Source organism: Terrapene carolina, unplaced genomic scaffold (genome assembly GCF_002925995.2).
Source record: "Terrapene carolina triunguis isolate 2854851 unplaced genomic scaffold, T_m_triunguis-2.0 Scaffold66, whole genome shotgun sequence".
Lineage (NCBI taxonomy): Eukaryota > Metazoa > Chordata > Testudines > Emydidae > Terrapene > Terrapene triunguis.
Window position 1 is genome coordinate 55,798,768 of NW_020664417.1, and position 19,336 is coordinate 55,818,103.

The window sequence follows — 19,336 nt, forward strand, 5'->3', positions numbered from 1 at the left end:
TCCCGCCCTCATGATGTATTTATATAGAGCAATTATATCCTCTCAGCCTTCATTTTACTAGTCTAAAGAAGCCAGGCTCTCTTACTGTGTTTTCCATTCCTCTTCCTTGCACCTGTTCCAGTTTCAAAGTAGTCTCTCTTGAACATAAGCGACCAGAATTGTTCACAGTATTTCAGAGGAGAAATTATCAGGGCCTTGTAAAATGTACCTTGCTTCAGACAAAATAGTAGGTATTACAGGATATGAATCCTGCATCTGAAATCTATAGCACATGCATTTAATGAAGAGAAGTGTAATGAAAGAGTGACATTTTAACAATAAATGTGGAAAGTATTGTTCCTAGGGCTAATCTCCTAAGAGCCAGTCATAGACTTTCCACCAGAGAGTTGCAGAACTGTGTGGGGGTTGGAACATCATGTGAACGAGCTCTGTGGTTCATAGTCTTAAGACTAAAGCAATCCTCCATCTTCAGATCTATTGATGTTAGGCAGGTCCCCAGTGTCCAATCTGGAGGTGGTGAGATCAGTGTCTAGGGCATGGTGTGTGTGTGTTCATGTGTTACAGAAGAGGCATTAATCTGACAGAGAACTTGATCTCTTCCTCACCCCAAATTGCCATTAAAAGAGAGTTAATGAACTCCTCTTGATTTCCTTGACTGAACTCTATTTCATAGATGGTAGCAAGGGAGAGGAGTTGTGGCCATTCAAAATTCTTTTAATCTGCATCCTACTCCTTACATTAGAACAGCTGGGGGTGCATTGAGCCAGCATCACTTCTGTGAGCTTGACTGCCATAAAGAATGATCAGTGGAGCAAAATGGTGGGAAGGGGCTAACTTGATTAGGTAGTGAAGCAGCATTATAAATTGCTGCTGAAAGAGATATATTGTGTCTTAGCTGGGAAGCATAATGAACCAGTAGCTGTAGAGACTTTTGGGATAGGTAGTGGCTTTAGGCTTGACTGTTGAACACCTGTCACTAGAATGGTGGGTTTCATGATTTTCATGTATAAAGATATTATCTGTTTAGTTTATTCACATTGGGATTTTTGGGGATGAGGTGTGCAGGAGATGACAAAAAGCTGAAAAAAAACTTCAGTAAAAGCGACATAGTTAAAAGTACACTATATGATTAAAAGTCATGGGCCAGATTCTCTGGTCATGCTGAGATGGACTCAACACAAGAGTGTGCGGGGGAGGGGGAGGGTGTAAAGATGGCATCACTTTTATTCTTCCCCAAGCTGGGGCTTGGCCAAGGATTGTCCTGCTCTGGGCCATAAATTCTAACCGTAAGGCTAACTCACACCCAGCTGCTCACAGCTCCCAGGGGCCATGAGGACAGTTGGGATCACTGGCTGTAGGGATGCCTCCTTTCCCCAAGATTGCTGATAGTAGTCTCCTTATGCCAGCTCTATGCCACCCAGGGATTCACTTAAAAGCCTTTATGGTTGGTATGCATCACCAGAATGGCACAAGGAAGCCATGGTGGGACCAAGAATCTGGTTGCATGTGTTTTAAACAAACTTTTAAAACCCTAAATTACTATTAACATCTTACATAATTTGAGAAGGCAGATTTTACAATTCAATTTTTGGATCACTAATTGTCCAAGATAAGAGAATTGAAAAGAGTACAATAGAGCACAATGGAAAAAAAAAATCAGTGGTGCTTTTGTTTAGTGTTTCACTTTGGGGTTCTTAATGATGCAGTTCGGAGGTTCCAAACACTCCAGGGAAATATTTGTTTAAAAACCACTTTCCTTTTCACTAGAATTAAATATATATTTTATTGGTCTGAGTTTTCTTAAAAAACAAAACAAAACACTTTTACAAATGTTATAGTTTGGGCCAAATTTAAGTTGACAGCATCCCTTTATTCCCTGGTGTGCCCCAGAAGTTCAACAAACAGAAGGTTTTTAGGGACAACATTGCAATGAGGAGGAGGACCGGGTCAACCTTTGTCTTTTAAGGAGACAATATTTCCATGACAGCTTTTTTGCCTTACCCATTCTACTGTATTTTTAAATATAAAAAACACACAACATTATGAGTGGTTATACTTAATAAAGAATAAAAGGAGAGGGCAGAAGAAAGGACAAGTGAAAAGTAGGAGGGGAGAAAGGAGTATGAAAAATGAAGAAAAAAGTAATGAGTGATAAAGAGGGGCCAAAACCAGCAACCAATGAAGAGCTAAATAATTTAAAAAACCTCTGTCCCCCAGCCCCCAGGAAAACCCTGACCCCAAGAATAGATTATACTCCAGAAAGAAAGAAGATCCAGTCTCTCTGAATCTCTGATGCAGCCTCGTCTAAAATATTGTTTGATATACTGGTCACCCATTTCAAAAAGGCTTTTGAAGAATTTGACAGTGTTCAGAGGGCAAGGAACATGATAAGGGACATGGAAAAGCTATCCCTAGAGAAGAGACTGCAAAAATTGGGATAGTTTACCTTATCAATAATATGAATAAGTATATTAAAAAAATAAGTGGTGCAATAAGTAGGGCTGCTAACATTGTCTATTAAGGTTACCCACAACTTTACTATAAGATCCTATTTTCTGTTGTTTATAACTTTGCCAAACTTTAATAATTTAGGATGAAGTCTCTCTCCTGGGTGTTTGCCTCAGGCTGAATTCTTCTGAGAACTTTCAGCCAAAACATTTCAATTCTCTCCTCCCCCTGGGAACAGGGGTAGGGGGAAAATTCTGGTGACCTTTTTGCTGAAAGAGTCTAGAACCCTCATGGGTTGGAGCTGAGACTTGAAATTTAATAGGGGCATTGCCTTTGTGTTAGGGGTGGGTGTTTCCATGATGCTTCTGATGTTTCCATGAAAATCAACCCAAATTTGGCCAAGTTCTAAGCCTTTGAAAATAAGTTAGTGCACACATGGTCAGTAAAGGACACTTAGATTTTTGCAGCTAAAGTTTTTGAAGATTCAATCTGCACTGGGCCTGCTCCAGCCTGGGCAAGAAGAGGAGAGGAGAGATCTGCAGTGGATGGGCACGGAGACTGGTACTGGTAGCCAGGAGTGGGGCCTGAGACTAGAACCAGGGGTGGAGATGAGGTTTGTTTGGGCAAGGAGATTACAACCGAGAACCCATGTGGTAGGGGAAGCAGGAGATGGGGGACAGAAGACAGATCTGAGGAGGAGCCAGGGTGTGAAGCAAGAACTGGTAGTAACTGGGCAAAGACAGGGACAAGGAACTTGGGAAAGTGATCCAGGAAGTAAGATTGGGATGGGGAGCCTGTGGAGACAGTAAACATGAGGTGGCACCTCATGGGCAGCTTGGGGGGGGGTCTCCAAAGTTTATACAATATCAGATATTGGGTGTACATAGTACATCACAGCATGTACTTTGTGATTGCCAGGAGAGGTCAGGCTTAAGCCCACCCAAAGCTAAAGGCCCACCCCGAGGGGAAGGGGCCATTGAACCCAGACCATGAGTAAATGCCAAGGAGAGGGAGAACGCACAAACCTGGGACAGCAGTGAAGGTCACAGTTTAAAAAGCCAGGGAACCTGAAGAGATCACTCAACAGAAAACCCTGGACAGCACCCATTGCTCCTCAAAGGCATGCAGGGAGTCAGTCACTGCCCTGAGGCATGACTGTAGAAGGGAACAGACATAGGCCCAACAGTCACAAGGCATGCCCTCATCTAGCTTCCTCCTCCTGGTATGATGGATGGAAGACTTGGCCAGCATCAGGAGGGGGCTGAGGAGATCTTGCAACTTTATGGGACCCACAGATGGGGTGTGCTAGGCTCAGGAGGTGTGTGTGTGGGGGGGGAAAGAGCAGCCAAAAACTCAGTAAGAGATTCTGAAGAAGCCCGAAGAGGAGCTGCAACCTGGCACTCTAAGTGAATGTGCACTGGGGTGTCCCTCTCGATGCAGAAAGCACAAGTGTTGGGGAAGGTCATGATCTGCACCAGACACATGCCAGTGCTTACAGCTCCAGGAAGCTGCAAAACAATATCCCTGGCAGGCCACGGGACCAGAATGAAGTACAGACTGGTCCACCAGGGTTCCTTGCCCTTCTTTGGTGGCAGCAGGTCCCACCATTTGGTGTCAGAGCAGGACATGAGGGAGAGGAAGTGGATGGTGTGAAGCATGAGTGTGTACAGATGTTTTGTGGGCATGGTTTGGAGGCAGACCAGCTGGATGTTGTCCAGCTGATTGAAGTTGGAGGTCAGGGTGGCCAAGGAGGTTCATGGGGTAAGAGACAGTCCCCCTCAGTGCACTGGAGGCTGGTCCTGGCAGAAACCACCAGAATCAGAGACCTCCTGGACTACAATGGGAGGGACTGGGTGGATCCCTGAGTGCTTGGTCAGTGCATAGGGCTCTCCACCCTTCAGACCCCTCTGTGTGTACTCCAGGAGGTGAGGGCAGCCTTATCGCCCACCTCTTGGGGTTTTCCTTGAGTGGGTCCTGGGAGAGGGTGCTCCCTGCCCACCCCTCACCCCAGGCCCTTCAGACCTTTTCATTGGGCCCCCTCCCTTCCATAACCTGAGCTGGCTGAGTGCCCTGCAGCCAGTTTGCTTCCAAACTGCATCAAGGGAACAACTTTATACACTTGTGCTCCACACATTTCACTTCCTCATCCTTGTGTCCTGCCCCGATACCAAGGGGCAGGATTTCTACCACCTGTAAAGGGTGAGGAACCTGGGTGGGGGGCAGCCTATATTCCATCCTGGTCCCATAGCCTGCTGGGGATAGTGGTTGGTGGCTCCTTCATGGAGCCATGAGCATGGGCATGTACCTGGTGTGGTTCAACCCCATCCCTGACACCTACCCATTTTGCAGCATGAGGGAGACCCTGGCACACGCCTATCTAGAATGTGCCAGGTTTCAGCCCTTATTAGAGCTCCTCCAGACCCTCTTGTTGAGGTTCTAGCTGCACTTTGCCTGCCCCCCCCAACTCTTCATATATTCACACCCTGTCCGTGGCCCCATGAAGTCACGAGACCACCTCATCAACCTCCTCCAGGCATGGGCCAAAGTGGCCATCTACAATACCAGGAGGAGGATGCTGGATGAGGAGATGCTCTGTGACTGTGATGGGCTATTTCACAGGAATATAAAGACAAAATTACTGGAGTAATGAGCACCATAAAAAGCCCATGAGGACATTAATGATTCTGGCCTCAGAGCAGGGTTTGAATAGTGTGCAGTCAAAGTATGAGACCACATATTGAACAACTAGGCGAAAATATTGAATAAACTGCTTATTAAGTGGACATCATCCCTGCTGTACACTGAATGAGGCAGAGGTCATATGGAAAAAATAGTATATAATCCTGAAATTAAAAACTCAAATGTAAGGCATATGTATAAAATGGCCCTTAACTACATTAAGATTTCAAAGTCAAGCACACAAGTTGTGTGTATAGGTAGAGGCAGAGAGGAAAGGAGAGCTCCCTGTTTCATAACAAGAACAAAGACACAATAAACATTTAAAAAGGTAGCAAATTTAAAACATAAGGAAAAGCTTTTTCACACAATATAATTAGAGTGGGGAACTCATTGCCACAGGAAGCTATTAAGATTAAGAATTTAGCATAATGCAAAGAGGACTGGACATTTATATGGATAACAAGAATATCTAGAGTTATAACAAGGGCAAAAAATTTGGAAGGTATACTCATTCTTCAGGGCTTAAACCAATGTCTAACTATTAGAAGTTAGGATGACTCCTAATTTAGGGGGGAAATTATCCCACATCTACCTCTGAATAATCTAATGTTAGTCCCTGTTGGAGATAGGATACTGGACTAAATGGAGCTCAGGTCTAATCTAATATGGCAATTCTTGGTGTTCCTGACTTCATTTGGGAATTTTCTACCCGGAAGATGCTTAGATAGTTACTATGATGAAGGGCGACAATACAAAAGCCAAGTCAGACAGTAAGTTCAAAAGGAGAGGAGATTTTAAAAGGAACAGTCAGAAGAGTGAAATGCATGCAAGCTGCATGGAAACTATTTAAAACCACCACAAGATGTTCAAACTAAATGTATGCCTCCCCAACTCCCCCCACACCCCAAATCAAATGCAGGCATGGCTAAACAGAGTAAAAAGATGTTAGAGACATCCTTTAACAATTGGAAGTCAAATCCTACTGAGGAAAATTGAAAGGAGCCTAAACTCTGGCAAGTCAAGTGTAAAAGTATGATTAGGTAGGCCAAAGAAGAATTTGTAGAGCAACTAGCAAGACATACAAAAACTAACAGCAAAAAAAATAAAGTACATCAGAAGCAAGAAGCCGGCCAAACAACCAGTGGGGCCAATGAATGAACAAGGTGCTGAAGGTGCACTCAATGAAGACAAGGCTGTTGCAGAGAATCTAAATGAGTTCTTTGCATATGTAAGGGGACTGTTGTCCCCTTACTAAAAGTCAGTGGGGGTGTTTTGGTTGGCTAGCTCCCAGTACCAAAAGAAAGGGGAAGGGTCGATGGAAAAAATCAAGACCCTGATACAGACAGTCCCCAGGAACAATGGGGAGAGGCCAATGCTCCAGGTCAGCCTGATTGATAGGGCAAGCTAATGAGGGAGTCAGGAGGAGTCTTGTCCTCCATGTGAGCTGGAATTGCCTGGGTCAGAGAGTGGGGCTGAGCTAAGGAAAGAGCAGGGGCTCAAGCTGAGCTGGGGAGCAGAGCTGTGCCAGATCCAGAGGGGCCAGAAAAGCAGCCCAGGAAGCAGGTCAGAGCTGGGAGCAAAGTCACAGAAGCAGCCCACAGAGCAGACCTGTGCTGGGAGCAGAGCTGCAGCAACCAGAGCCAGAGGGGCCGGAGAAGCAGCTCAGGGAGCTGGAGGCAGAGCAGCAGCAACCCCTGTGCTGAGGCAGAGTGGTGGAGCTGGAGCTGAGGCTAGAGCCAGGTGTGGTGAGCAGCTGGGGAGAGCAAGGGGGACCCTGGGCAGTGGGTCCAGCGTAGGGAGACATCCCCAGCCAAAAGGGCCTGCAGGCCAGACTTGGAGGGGGATTGTAACCCCGACGGGGCAGGGGTGACACTGGGTAGAAGGGTCCTGCCACCTAGAGTGTGTGGCCACCACCAGAGCAAGTGTCTGACCTGCAGCATACCTGCAACACAGTCAGGGCCTGAGAAGAGGCCTGGGACTTGTGAGGAACAGACTGAACTTCCCTTACATTACAGAGACACTGGTTGTGATGTCCCTATGCCACAGAGTGGGGTGATGTGTTTTCCTTTAAAAAAAAAAAAATAAGGAAAAAATGGGAAAGGTTAATTGATTGCTGTTTAATAACTTGTATTTGCTGTGAACTGTATGTGAGGATCAGTGGGTCAGGGAAGCATCCAGTGCAGAGAGCACCCCAAAGTGGGGACACCCTAGCCCCTGCCCTAAGTGACCACAACAAGGCTGGGGGTTGAGCTCCCCAGGAATCCTGGGCCCACCTTTGTTGGGGTTAGGAGGACTCTGCCACACAGAAGACTGGAAGGGGAGCCCTTGAGGTCAGGCAGGGCTCTGGGTAAAGGAGGTGGGAGTGAGGACTCAGATACACTACCCCAGTGAAGTGGACTAGCAAAAGTATCAGCCAGGAAAGTTCCCCACAATAGAGGGACCATTCCCCCACTTACACATGGGTCTTCACTGCAGAGGCTACGACGAAGATTCCTCACCTAAAAAGCATGACTCAGGTGTGGGAATGTCCCAAATTGAGGTATCAGAGGTTTTGGAACAAATTGATAAATCAAAGCAGTGATAAATCACCAGAATCACATAGTATTCACCCAAGAGTTCTGAAGGAACTCAAATGTGAAATAGTAGAATTAACAACTGTGGTATGTAATCTATTGCTTAAATCAGCCTCTGTAGCGGGTGACTGGAGAATAGCTATTGTAATGCCAATTTTTACAAAAAAGGCTCCAGAGACGATCCTGGCAATTATAGGACAGTAAGCCTAACTTCAGTACCAGGCAAATTGGTTAAAACTATAGTAAAGAAGGGAATTATCAGACATTCAGACTCTTATGTTTATCTATATGGTTTTTATAAAGGGAAATCATGCCTCAATCAGAATTCTTGGGGCGGGGGGTGGGGAGGGGGAAAAGAGAAGTCAACAAATGTGGACAAGGGTGATCCATTCGATATAGCATAGACTTTTAGAAAGCCGTTGATAAGGTTCCACACCAAAGGCTCCAGTCCAGGGGTGGGTAAACTATGGCCCGGGGGCTGCATCTGGCCCTCAAGCTCCTGCCGGGGGGTGGGGTCAGGGGCTTGCCCCACTCCGCACAGCTCCTGGAATCAGCGGTATGTCCCCCATCTGGCTACTACACAGGTGCACGGCCACGGGGCTCTGCCCCTCCCACTTCCTGCCCCCTAACTGCCCCCCTGGATCCCCACCCCCTATCCAACCCCCCTGCTCCCTGTCCCCTGACTGCCCTGACCCCTATCCACACCCCTGCCCCCTGACAGGCCCCCCTGGGACTCCCATGCCTATCCAACAGCCCCCTGCTCCCTGTCTCCTGACTGACCCCCAGGATTCCCTGCCCCTTATCCCCACCCCCTTACCATGCTGCTCAGAGCACCAGGACTGGCAGCTGCACCACCTGGCCAGAGCCAGCCATGCTGCTGCGCAATCTAGAGCACTGGGGCAGGCTGGTGGCTCTTCCAGCCACGCTGCCCGGCAGGAGCTTGCAGCCCTGCTGCCCAGAGAGCTGGCATTTTGGTGAGTTGAAACTGTGGGGGAGGGACTGGGGACTAGCCTCCCCAGCCGACAGGGCCGGCTTTAGGAAGTGCGGGGCCCAATTTGAACATTTTCGGCGGGGCCCCAGCAGGGATGACACAGTAAAAAAAAGCCTTTCATTTCTTATCAACCGGTTCCCTATAAAAAGTTCTGATTTAAGGGACGTGCCACAGTATGTATTTTTTGTACCAATAGGGTTACCATACGTCCGGATTTTCTGAAGAGGAATTTTTAATATTTAAATTTTAAAAATTCCTCCCAGACAGCGATTTAAGAACCAAAAAGCCTGACATGTCCAGGAAAATATGGATATTTAACCCTACCTAAAGTTCTTTTTTAAAAAGATGGGCCTGAACTAGAAATGAGCTCCGTTTCACATGTGTGAGTCCCCGCCACTCCCTGGGTGTGTGCTAGGGTGACCAGATGTCCCAATTTTATAGGGACAGTCCCGATTTTGGGGTCTCTTATATAGGATCCTATTACCCCCCCACCCCCTTTTTCCACACTTGCTGTCTGGTCACCCGGTGTGCACATGTGTGGGTCCCAGCTGCTCCCTACCCCTCTCATTGAAGCAGGTGTGCAGGGTTACTGCCCTGGGAACTGCAGGGCACCAGTGGACATGGGGCTGGCTGGAGGCAGGGCAGGGGCTGACTGGAGGTAGGGTCTGGCTGCAGGCAGGGCAAGGGGTGCGGGGCTGACTGGAGACAGGGGTGTGTGGGGTGCCCTGGCTTCAGGCAGGGCCGCAGGGGGGGTGCAGCCTGGGTTAGCAGGGCTGGAGACAGAGGAGTGCGGGACTGGCTGGCTTCAGTCAGGGGGGTGCGGCAGGGGTTGGCTGGAGACAGGGCAGGGGGTGGGGGGCTGGCTACAGGCAGGGGGTGCGGGACTGGCTAGAGACAGGGGCTGGCTGCAGGCAGGGCAGGGGGTGCGGGGCTGGCTCGAGACAGGGGCTGGCTGTGGGCCGGGGGTGCAGGGCTGGCTGCAGGCAGGGCAGTGGGTGCGGGGCTGGTGCGGGCAGAGGGTGCGGGTACAGCCCACCCTGTACGGTAAGTGCCCCCTCCCCCACCAGGGTAGCAGCAGCAGCCTGAGGCTCGGGGGCTATTTAAAGGGCCCGGGGCTCCCCTGCTTCCACTGCCCCGGCCCTTTAAATAGCTGCAGGAGCCCTGGGGAAGCGGCGGGGCTCCAGCGGCTATTTAAAGGGCTGGGGCGGTAGAAGCAACGGGAGCCCTGGACTTTTTAAATAGCCCCCAGAGCCCTGCAGCCCTATCCCAGGCCTCCAGCAGTGGGGCTCTGGTGGCAATTTAAAAGGCCTGGGGCTCCAGCCCCTGCTGGGAGCCCTAGGCCCTTTAAATTGCCCCCTGGGGAAGCCGGGCCACCCGGATACAGCACACCAGCTCTTGCCAGTACACCGTACCGGGGCTTGGGCGTGGGGCCCTTTTAGGGGTGGGGCCCAATTCAGGGGAATTGGCCTAAAGCCGGCCCTGCCAGCCGGAAGCTCAAGGGCCAGGAAGGATGGTCCTGCAGGCTCGATGTGGCCTGCGGGCTGCAGTTTGCCCACCTCTGATCTAAAAAAGGTGGTTTTTCCTTGAACAGGCTTTTAGGTGTTCCTTCTTCCTGTGGTTGGTCTCTGTGTGACCTGGGAGTGGTGAGTCATTATGGCAACATTTACAAGCAGTAACTGAGGAGGTGAAATTCAACAGCAGCTGCAGAAGTGGCTTTAGAGTGTATAAATAGACTTTTACAGCAGACCAATGACAGACTTATCACTTGCATACAGGTCTTGTTTGGTACAATATCCCCACTCCTCCTTCCCTTGCCTGCCACCCAAATCTATAACAGGATCTTGAACACACACAATTGGGGGCATATGGTGAGTGGCTCACAATCCTTCAGAGACTACAATCTGAGCTACTTACATAGTCCTTCCCATTTGCGGCATACAAGGGGTTCTCCACACAAAATAAAAATGAAAAGGTCCTTTCCCCACTCCTTCCCTTAAGAAAGAATCAGAGTAAAAGTGGCCAGTCTTTTCATCACCCCTTTGGAGTTTGACTTATATCTAGGGTTAAATCAAGGTTAAAGTCTGCCTCTCCTTTTATTTACCTTAACTTTGTACCTGATCCACGCAGTCTCAGGGACAGCAAGGTGTCCCTAGCCTGTTTGTCAGAAACTGGGAATGGGCAACAGGGGATGGATCACTTGATGATTACCTGTTCTGTTCATTCCCTCTGAGGCACCTGGCATTGGCCACGGTCAGAAGACAGGATACTGGGCTAAATGGATCTTTTGTCCAACCCAGTATGGCTGATCTTATGTAAGGTAAGAGACTCTCCTTACTGCTCAATCCTTGTAATCAGCCATCTTCTCACTAGTAGTCACCACACCTTCCTAGGGAAGGGGTTTTCCCCCTTTTTAAGCTTCCCCCTCCAGGCAGCACAAGCCTACAGGTGTCTGGTTAGTACAGTCTGTTCCCAGAGGAACTTGTTAGCCTTCTCCCTAGTAGAGTAAGGGTGTGCCCACTCACAAGGTATACAAGCTCACATTTTAAACAGAGGTGATCCCAAATTGTCAACGAGATCCAAAAAAAAAAAAAAAATCAGTGACTTTGGGGGAGAGTATGGATCCAGCGCGGAATTTTGTGACTTATGCCCCTGTTTATAATGGCTTGAAACCCAAAACCGAATTCCAACCCCCTCAGAAGTTCAGATCTGGGTTTGCTTCTATTTCCAAACTTCCTGATTTGGGCCAATATATCATTTCAAACTCAGTTTTGACATCCTCCACGTGCCAGCACTGGAGATCTATAAGCAAGGACACGTCTAAACTCCACGATAATTGGAGAGACTGGTTTTATGGGCGACAGAGGGAGGAAAATGGTAAATGGTTTGAGAAGATGCAGGGACACTAGGCGCCTCCCGAATCATTAAACCCTGTTCTCCCTCCTGTCACTGTGCAGTAAGATTTCTCTGCACAAGCCTCAAGAAGCGGGTGTTTCGTGAGTAAATCCAAAGGGCAGAGCAGAAAACTTGGCCGAGGAGGCTGCATTGTGCGCAGGATCTAGAAAAACTCGCGGCTTCCGTTTTCTCAGCGTAGCCGCCTTGTAAAATGAAAGTAGATAAGCCCTACCAGGGGGCTGGGCTGCCGGGTTCTGCTCTCCGGCGGGGCAGTGGGAGGAGGAAGAGAAGGGGGCGGCTGTCTAATTGGTGACCTTCCCCCGGGAGGGTTAGGCTTCGGCTTCAATGCAATCTCGCTCCGCAGCGGCAGCTCCAGGGCTCAGCTTCTTTCAGCAGCAGCACCACTCGCCTCAAGCCGCGACCGCAGGTAAGGGCAGCGCTGCTGGGTTGGGCGGCTCCTCCTTTCCCACCTGCTGGTACAGGGGGGTAGCAGCGAGGTGAGGGGCTTAGGTGGGGGGAAGCGGACAGTTTGAATCCCCTGGCGGGCGTGGGGGAGCTGCTCTAACAAGGAAGAAATAGTTCTGCCGAGGCAACTTCCAGCCTGTGCTTCTCTTACCTAGAGGTTTCTCTTTCCGGCCTGGGGCACCTGTGATACCCAAGGCTGATTGATGGCTGAGCCATACCCAGGAGGGCTAAAGAAGGGGTAATTGGTCCTAATTCATACCATGTAAAATGCACCTAGATACTGCAATGATAGCTAAAATGAACTGTTTCAGATGAATCTGTTAGTGCGCTTCGTCCCCTCCGCCCCAACACACACACACCCACCCCCCGGGGGGGGGGGGGGGGCGTTGGGGGAGACGAGGGAGTAAACAAATAAGTTATATATCACCAGTCAGTGGAAGAGGGTAGACAGGTAAGTTATCTGCCTGGCTGATAGACTTTCGTGATCCTCTCATAAGAAAGCAATATGAAGAGGTTGCTGTTTCTGATAAAGGTAACACTAGTTTCACAAATTGTGATAGCGTGGAAGAAAGGTTTTTATCTATTTTAAATGTCTCACTACAACACTCTTGGCAATCACTAGACATGTGTATTGTGTTATATTACATTGTATTTGTTGGGTGTATTTTGGGGTATTGTGAATTTAATTTAAGAAAGCAGACTTGGATGGTTGCTTACAATGGCTTAAAAAAAAAAAAAAAAAAAAAATAAGAACTGATGAATAGTCTTGCCCTGCAACATTGTATTCAGGGGGTGAGGTGTCATTTTATCTTGTGATTTTATCATCAAGTAACTAAGAAATAACCAACTTCATCTGTAGAATCTTTTGGAAACATGATATTTTTCCCTATTTTTTGAAATCTATAGTAAAAGTGATTTAAAAATTACTGAAGTGTGTAGTTTAATTCTGTTTTATGTTTGGTCAATGTACATTGTTTATAAAATGAAACCATGTAAACACAATAAGCTGTAAAATGCTTTATCTCAAATACACAAGACATTTTCTTTTTAGAAGACAATGCAACTTTGTACTTCATACTGTCTAGACAGCGATTGTGAAAAGATGCCTAACCTCTATTAGCTAGTGAGGTCTTACTTGTTTTGCTGTTTTCGTTTTCCTTTATTTTCTCTGGTCCCCCTTCTTTTCTCATTGCTGAAATTTAAGCCTAGTTTAAAAATGCTATAGCATGCATTTGTTTGTACAAAGGTTTCAACATTAGCATGCAACACAAAAATTGCTCTGCTGCAGAAATGAGATAACATGGAAGAAATATTGAAATGGTCAGCACAATAATATTCTGACATGGCATATTAATGCTGTTGTGATGAAAAAGGCCTGATTTTCCTATCTGGATGTTTTGAGGAATGCACATGCCTTTACTAAGAGCTGCTGTATGGTTTGCATCTGTGGCATAAATATTTTCGTTACTATGTAGAAGGGCACAAGCAATAACTGTAGATCCAAGTATTCCCCAAACATGGGGTGTTTATATACTAGAACTAAACCCCAGGATATACTTAACTCTTAAAACCTATGGACAAAGTGGCCCAATAGATTCACATTGTATAAGCTGTCAACAACCATGGCATGCTGCTACATGTAGTATTTCATGTGATGCAAGAGACCAGATCCTTATCTCACTGAAGTAATTGACAGAGCTGCCACTGACAACAAAGGGACTAAAATTTGCCCCCTATTTTCTTCATACCAATTGGCCCTGTATACATTGGGGCCAAATTCATGGGTTATGTAATTGGACAACCCTCTGGAAGTCAATAGAATTGCACCTGCTTTACCAATGCTGAATTTGGCCTCAAACCTTTATAAAACCTATTGTTCAATAAATCATAACCCATTGATACCCTGAGGTGGAATTCTCATAGCCTGTTCCTCCCCCACCCTCAGTTTTTACACACATTTTAGAAAAACAAAAAAGTGAAAAATTATATTTGGTAGAGTGCAAAAGCTGAGTCAGCTGGAATGTGTATGTCATTTATCTTTTTTGATAAAACAGGAACCAAATAGTGGTGATTGGTATTTGATTATCGCCCTTTCATGCTGGGCAGTCACCCTCTGCCTTAGGCTAAGCCTTTCAGACAATTTACAGTAGGATAATAAAAGCAGAAAAAAATGCCATGCCATATAAAACTTTACCCAAAACTAAAACCATGAAAAACAGTAAGGGTTGGGTTTTTCAACACGAGTAGAGGAAAAGAGGAGGTTCTACACACAAGGGCCGACAGTCAGAATAAAACATGCATTTGGAAAAGAAAAGCAATTTCAGGGGTTTCTTGAAAGTAGGGTGGGATGGACTGAGATGGGTATCAAGGAAGATTAGTTCCTCAATGTAGAAGCCAATACAGTGAAGAGCCTGCTAAAGCAGGATGGCAGAATCCCTAAAAAGTGAGAGGTCTATTGAAATGAGGCATAGAGAGGAATTCTTGAATGTAGACAGGGTACATCCTTACTGAAGTTGCCATGATAATCATATTGTATCACCCAACTATCTAGGTACTTGGAGAGAAAAGATGAATGGGGGGGGGAGAAGGAGCGGGGAAGAGAAGGGCACTCTGTTTGGCATAGATGACCCCCTTCAGGTATTCTTTTAGGGCCAAGGTCAATAAACTAGCTCTTGAACACTAGATTGAGGCAATATCAGTTTTGTCTAATACAATATTTTCTGGTTAAGGGGGAAGAGATATTTATCTTCATCTGAATTAATCCTTAAATTTCTCTCAATGTCATTTTTAAAGTCCTTCTGCATTTCTTGCTTCTTACACATTTATACCAAGTTGTGTGTGAAGAGGAAGTTCCTGGCATTATCTTGTTTTTCCATCCATGCATCTGGATGATATTTCATTAGTAAATGGTTGAAACAACTAAAAATTAGATTGTTTAAACTCTGAATAACTGTAGATTATAATTCTGCATGGGAGATCCAGCTATTTTAAAGAACTTATTGATTATAAGGCTAGAAGCCATTGTGATCTGCCGTGACTTCCTACATAATCACAGGCCATAGGACTGTCTTGAATTAATTCTTTTTTGAACTAGAGTATTCTCTTCTGGAAAAAAATCCAATCTAGATTTAAAAAAAAAAAAAATCCCCAGTGATGGGGGGTGGAATCTACCACAACCTTTGGTAATTTATTCCAATTGTTAATTATCCTCATTAAAAATTTGCACCTTATTTTGTCTAAATTAATTTAGTTTCAACTTCCAGCTGTTGGATCTAACCAGTCCTTTGTCTGCTAGATTGAGGAACACTTTTACAGAGTTTGTCCCCCCATGCAGGTACTTATAAACTATGACCAAGTTACCCCATAATATTCTCTTTATTAGGTTAATTAGATTGAACTCCTAGGCCTAGATCCACAAAGGTATTTAGGTGCCTAAATCCCAGTTTTAAGCACCATTGTGCAATCCACAAAACTCTTGGCTGGTGCCTACCTCTGTAGGCACCTAAAATTTATTTGCTGCCTGAGTTTTTGCTGTGAAAGTGCCCTAGGCACCTAAGTTTCTGCCTCTGGACATGTGCACTGCTGCCTCACGCTAGGCATCCAGATGCCTACCTCCCACCTAAGGCCCTGTGATAGCCTCAAGCCCGATAAGCAGAGGAACATCTATCTGACCCATAGATCTTGATCTGGTAAGTAGCCTCTGAGTATGCCTACCAAATTGGGTCCCCATTTAAAATCTGTCTGGAGGAGGCAACACGGTACCACCCACCTTATTACTTTTAGCCCATGGTTTAGCACACACCTGGGATGAGAGAGACCCAGGTCCAATACAGCCCTGTGTCTGATTTTAACAGGGATTTCCCACTTCCAGAAGAATGCTCTAACTACTGAACTATGGGATATTTTCATGTGGGTCTCTCGCCTGTTGAAGCTGTTCCACTTTGGATAAATAATTAAGTGATAATTAATTAGGGAAGGGGGATTAGACCCTGACCTCCCACCTACTAGGTGGGTCCCCTAGCCACCAGGCTGTAGAATCACTCTGGCCTAATCTCATATTGAGTGCTCTAACCACTGGGCTAAATGTTATAAGGTAGGCACCACAACCTACTCCTCCTCTGGCCATTTTGTGTAGAATGAGGTCAGTACCTAAGCTGTTTCTAGTGAGAATGAGTTAGGCACCTGTGACTCAAGGGTTTCTGGTTTTGGATCAGTAGCAGAGATGGACCTCCCTGCAGCCATGACCATCTTTGAGAGACAGGTATGATTTAGGACCCACCCCTCTTGTAAGATATCTCCCCAGGGGCTAGCTTAGGCAGATTGCCTCCTTGGGTACTGGCTTTTGTAGATTGCCTTCTCAGGCACCTATTTCTCCTGTCCCCTTCATTGTGTAGGGAGCCTACGTGCCCAACTCAGGCTTTGTGGATCCCATTATTTCAGTAATTTTCTAGGCACCTTCAAATCAGACAGTGCAATGCTCAGCTTAAGGCCCTTTGTGGATCTGGACCCTGGAGTCTGTCTTTATCAGGTATATTTTCCAATCCTTTAATCATTCTTGTGGCTCTTCTCTGAACTGCCACAATTTATCAACATCCTTCTTGAATTTTTGACAGCAGAACTGGTTTTACACCAGTGCCAAATAAAGAGGTAAAAGAACCTCTTGATTCCTACTTGAGATTCCCCTGTTTATACATCCAAGTATTGCATTAGCTCTTTTAGTCACAGCTTTGCACTGGGAAAACAGGACTTGATCCAGGTAGCTACTGTTATAGACACAAAATTTGGTGCTCGCCAACTAGGTGAACAATTTAGAAGGGTGAACAGATAGTACAGAGGAAAAAGCCTGTCATACAGAAAAATTGTATGAAAAGACATTTTATCACTGTCAATGGCATTCTTTTCCTAGTTTGATATTGCATGTGGTATGAGTTTTAAAAATATTTTGGGATGTGGTCCAATTTCTGTACAAGTAGAAAGATAGTGATTATGCTGTTTAAGTGCTGGCCTACAGAAATAGTTTAATGAGAAGGAAGTAGGGCTTAAGATCAGGGGCTAAAGTTTCACCAGGCTTGAATAAACAGATGATTCAAACAGTACCTTTGATAGAAAGAATTTTTTTAAAAGAAGTGTTACAAATAGAGAGTTCCATCCCCATATCAATTTGAGATAGTGTTTTTTCTGAAGATTTACATCTTGCCCCAAATGTTGCTTTTGGTATTACTCTGCAGAACAAACAAATCAGAAAGATTTAAATTGTCCCTTTATGTTTTGTCAATATAAAATTAGTGAGAAAGCCAGCTGTGGAGAGGTTACAGGAAATAACTTGCCTACCTCACAAGAGTGCAACAAGAATTAATACTGAACAGTAGGCCAATTGCTACTGTGCAAACAGGCTTTAGAATTCCCAAAAGGAACAAAACTGCAGACTCTAGTTTATCAGTATAGACATTTTCTAGCTCTTGATCACCAGAGCAGCATACAAGAAAAAGGAACTTGCTACAAAGATCACCAGGTTCTCCTCCCAAATTTCAACGTTACCTACTTTAAGCCTGTGTGGTGCTGCTCTCCTGATCAAGAAGAAACCCTGAGGTAGCAATTCTGTTGTTGATTAAACTATATGGTCAGAATTGCAGAGCTGATAAATTCTGGCTGCTCTACCCTCAGTAGAATTAATGGACTCTGCTCCCTATAATCTTATGTTTCTCTAGGTCAATAAAGTGCCATTACAGGGTGAGCTCATGCACATACACATGCATGCTAGTGCTAGCACTCTCTCCCCTCTTTTGCCAATGAAAATAGGTCCTAGAACAAAACCAATAGTCTCTCTCCCTGATTGTGAATGAACAAATAAAGTTTACCCACAATTGCAACAAAATCTCACTAGTTCAAATGTCTGTCTTTCCTTTTATATCTGTCAGCAGGGCCCAATAAGTGAATGAGCCTCAGCCCCATCTATTCTCACAGCAATTTAACTCTTCCTGTCCCAATTCCTTAAGGCTGCAGGCCTGAAATGGAAAACCTGTTTTTGGTCTTGGTTCTACTTGGGTAGTCCCAGCCCAATTGTCCAGAGTTTTCTGGGTCCCAGATGAGCAATTTTCCCATTACACAAAAAAGTTAATGTTTTTAGTAGACAAATAAAAGAGTGTTGAGTTTGTAATATACTTTGTATTAATTAGAAGTGGGTCTAAGCTGCAAAGTTCAGATTGAAACTTTTACATACTTTGGGAGGGTTTGGATCTGGCAAAATCAAATATTACGGAGTGCACACAGGTACTGTAGGAGTAAAGCCAACCCCAAAAGTTAAAAAAATCATAAGTGTGCCTGAAAAATTTAGACATTTATTAAAGATTGTTTTTTAACTGCCTCCTGATTTTTGAGCTCCCCTGCCCACTTCAAGTGTGTGTGACAATTAGTGTTGCCAACTCAAATTTATAGTAACATAATTCTGGCCACTGATGAAGAAAATCTCTAGAAGACCTAAGCGAGATTGGGGCCCCATTGTGCTAGGCATTATATAAACAGAGTAAGAGACAGTCCCTCCCTGAAAAGTTACAATCTACAAAAGTTACAATTTTGTGCTGCAGAAGGCACAAAATAAGTCAATCAGTTCTCAGCCCAAAGTATTTTCCATCCATGAGGCAAAGTGAAGAAGGCACACTAGGGAACTGAGAGCAAAGAATAACTTGTAGTCAGCCTGGGGAAGTCACTATTGCAGGAGGTCCTAGTCAAGAGCTGTGTCTTTATTAACAAAGAGTCTGGATAAATTTATGACCATTTGTAATTAGACATGCTAAGATAAGAGGAATCATTTCATGCTACCAAGTGTAAACTCTCTTAATTTCAGGGATCAAGAAGGAACCGCCATATTACTTTGCCCAATTTGGGCACTGAATTGTGGCTATATTTCACCTTTTATGGAGGGATGTAATATTATAAAAGCCACTGTTAAGAGGTGGGATACTGGATATGATGAATCTCTGGTCCAGTTTGATAAGGTGAAACATCCATGCCGCCTGACTATTTAAGAGATACTACCTCTAGTTTTCAGAATTTTATTGGCCATTTATCCCCTCTGGTAATTGAAAAAGCTCTTTGGGCCTGGATCTGATCTTGAGCTATTTTTACTTGATTGTGACTATTGTCTTGAATGGAGTTACTCCCGATTTACACTGAATTAAATGAGAACAGAACCAGGCCTGCTGTGTCCAGTGTACTTACATGGCGTTCAAAGGCATGTCTTTATCTCCTGAAGTCTGTATATAGCTCACCACAAGTTTAAAAACAAACA

At 45.5% G+C, this 19,336-nt stretch overlaps 1 protein-coding gene across 1 annotated transcript in view; it reads left to right on the forward strand.

Moving 5' to 3' along the window:
- The first annotated feature begins 11,940 nt into the window (after nucleotides 1–11,940).
- The window catches only part of TEC (tec protein tyrosine kinase), a 79,600-nt gene continuing 72,204 nt past the window's right edge, over nucleotides 11,941–19,336 (forward strand). The window contains exon 1 of the mRNA XM_026647944.2: nucleotides 11,941–12,010. The gene's annotated coding sequence lies outside the window, so the exon portion shown is untranslated. The remainder of the gene's footprint in view (nucleotides 12,011–19,336) is intronic.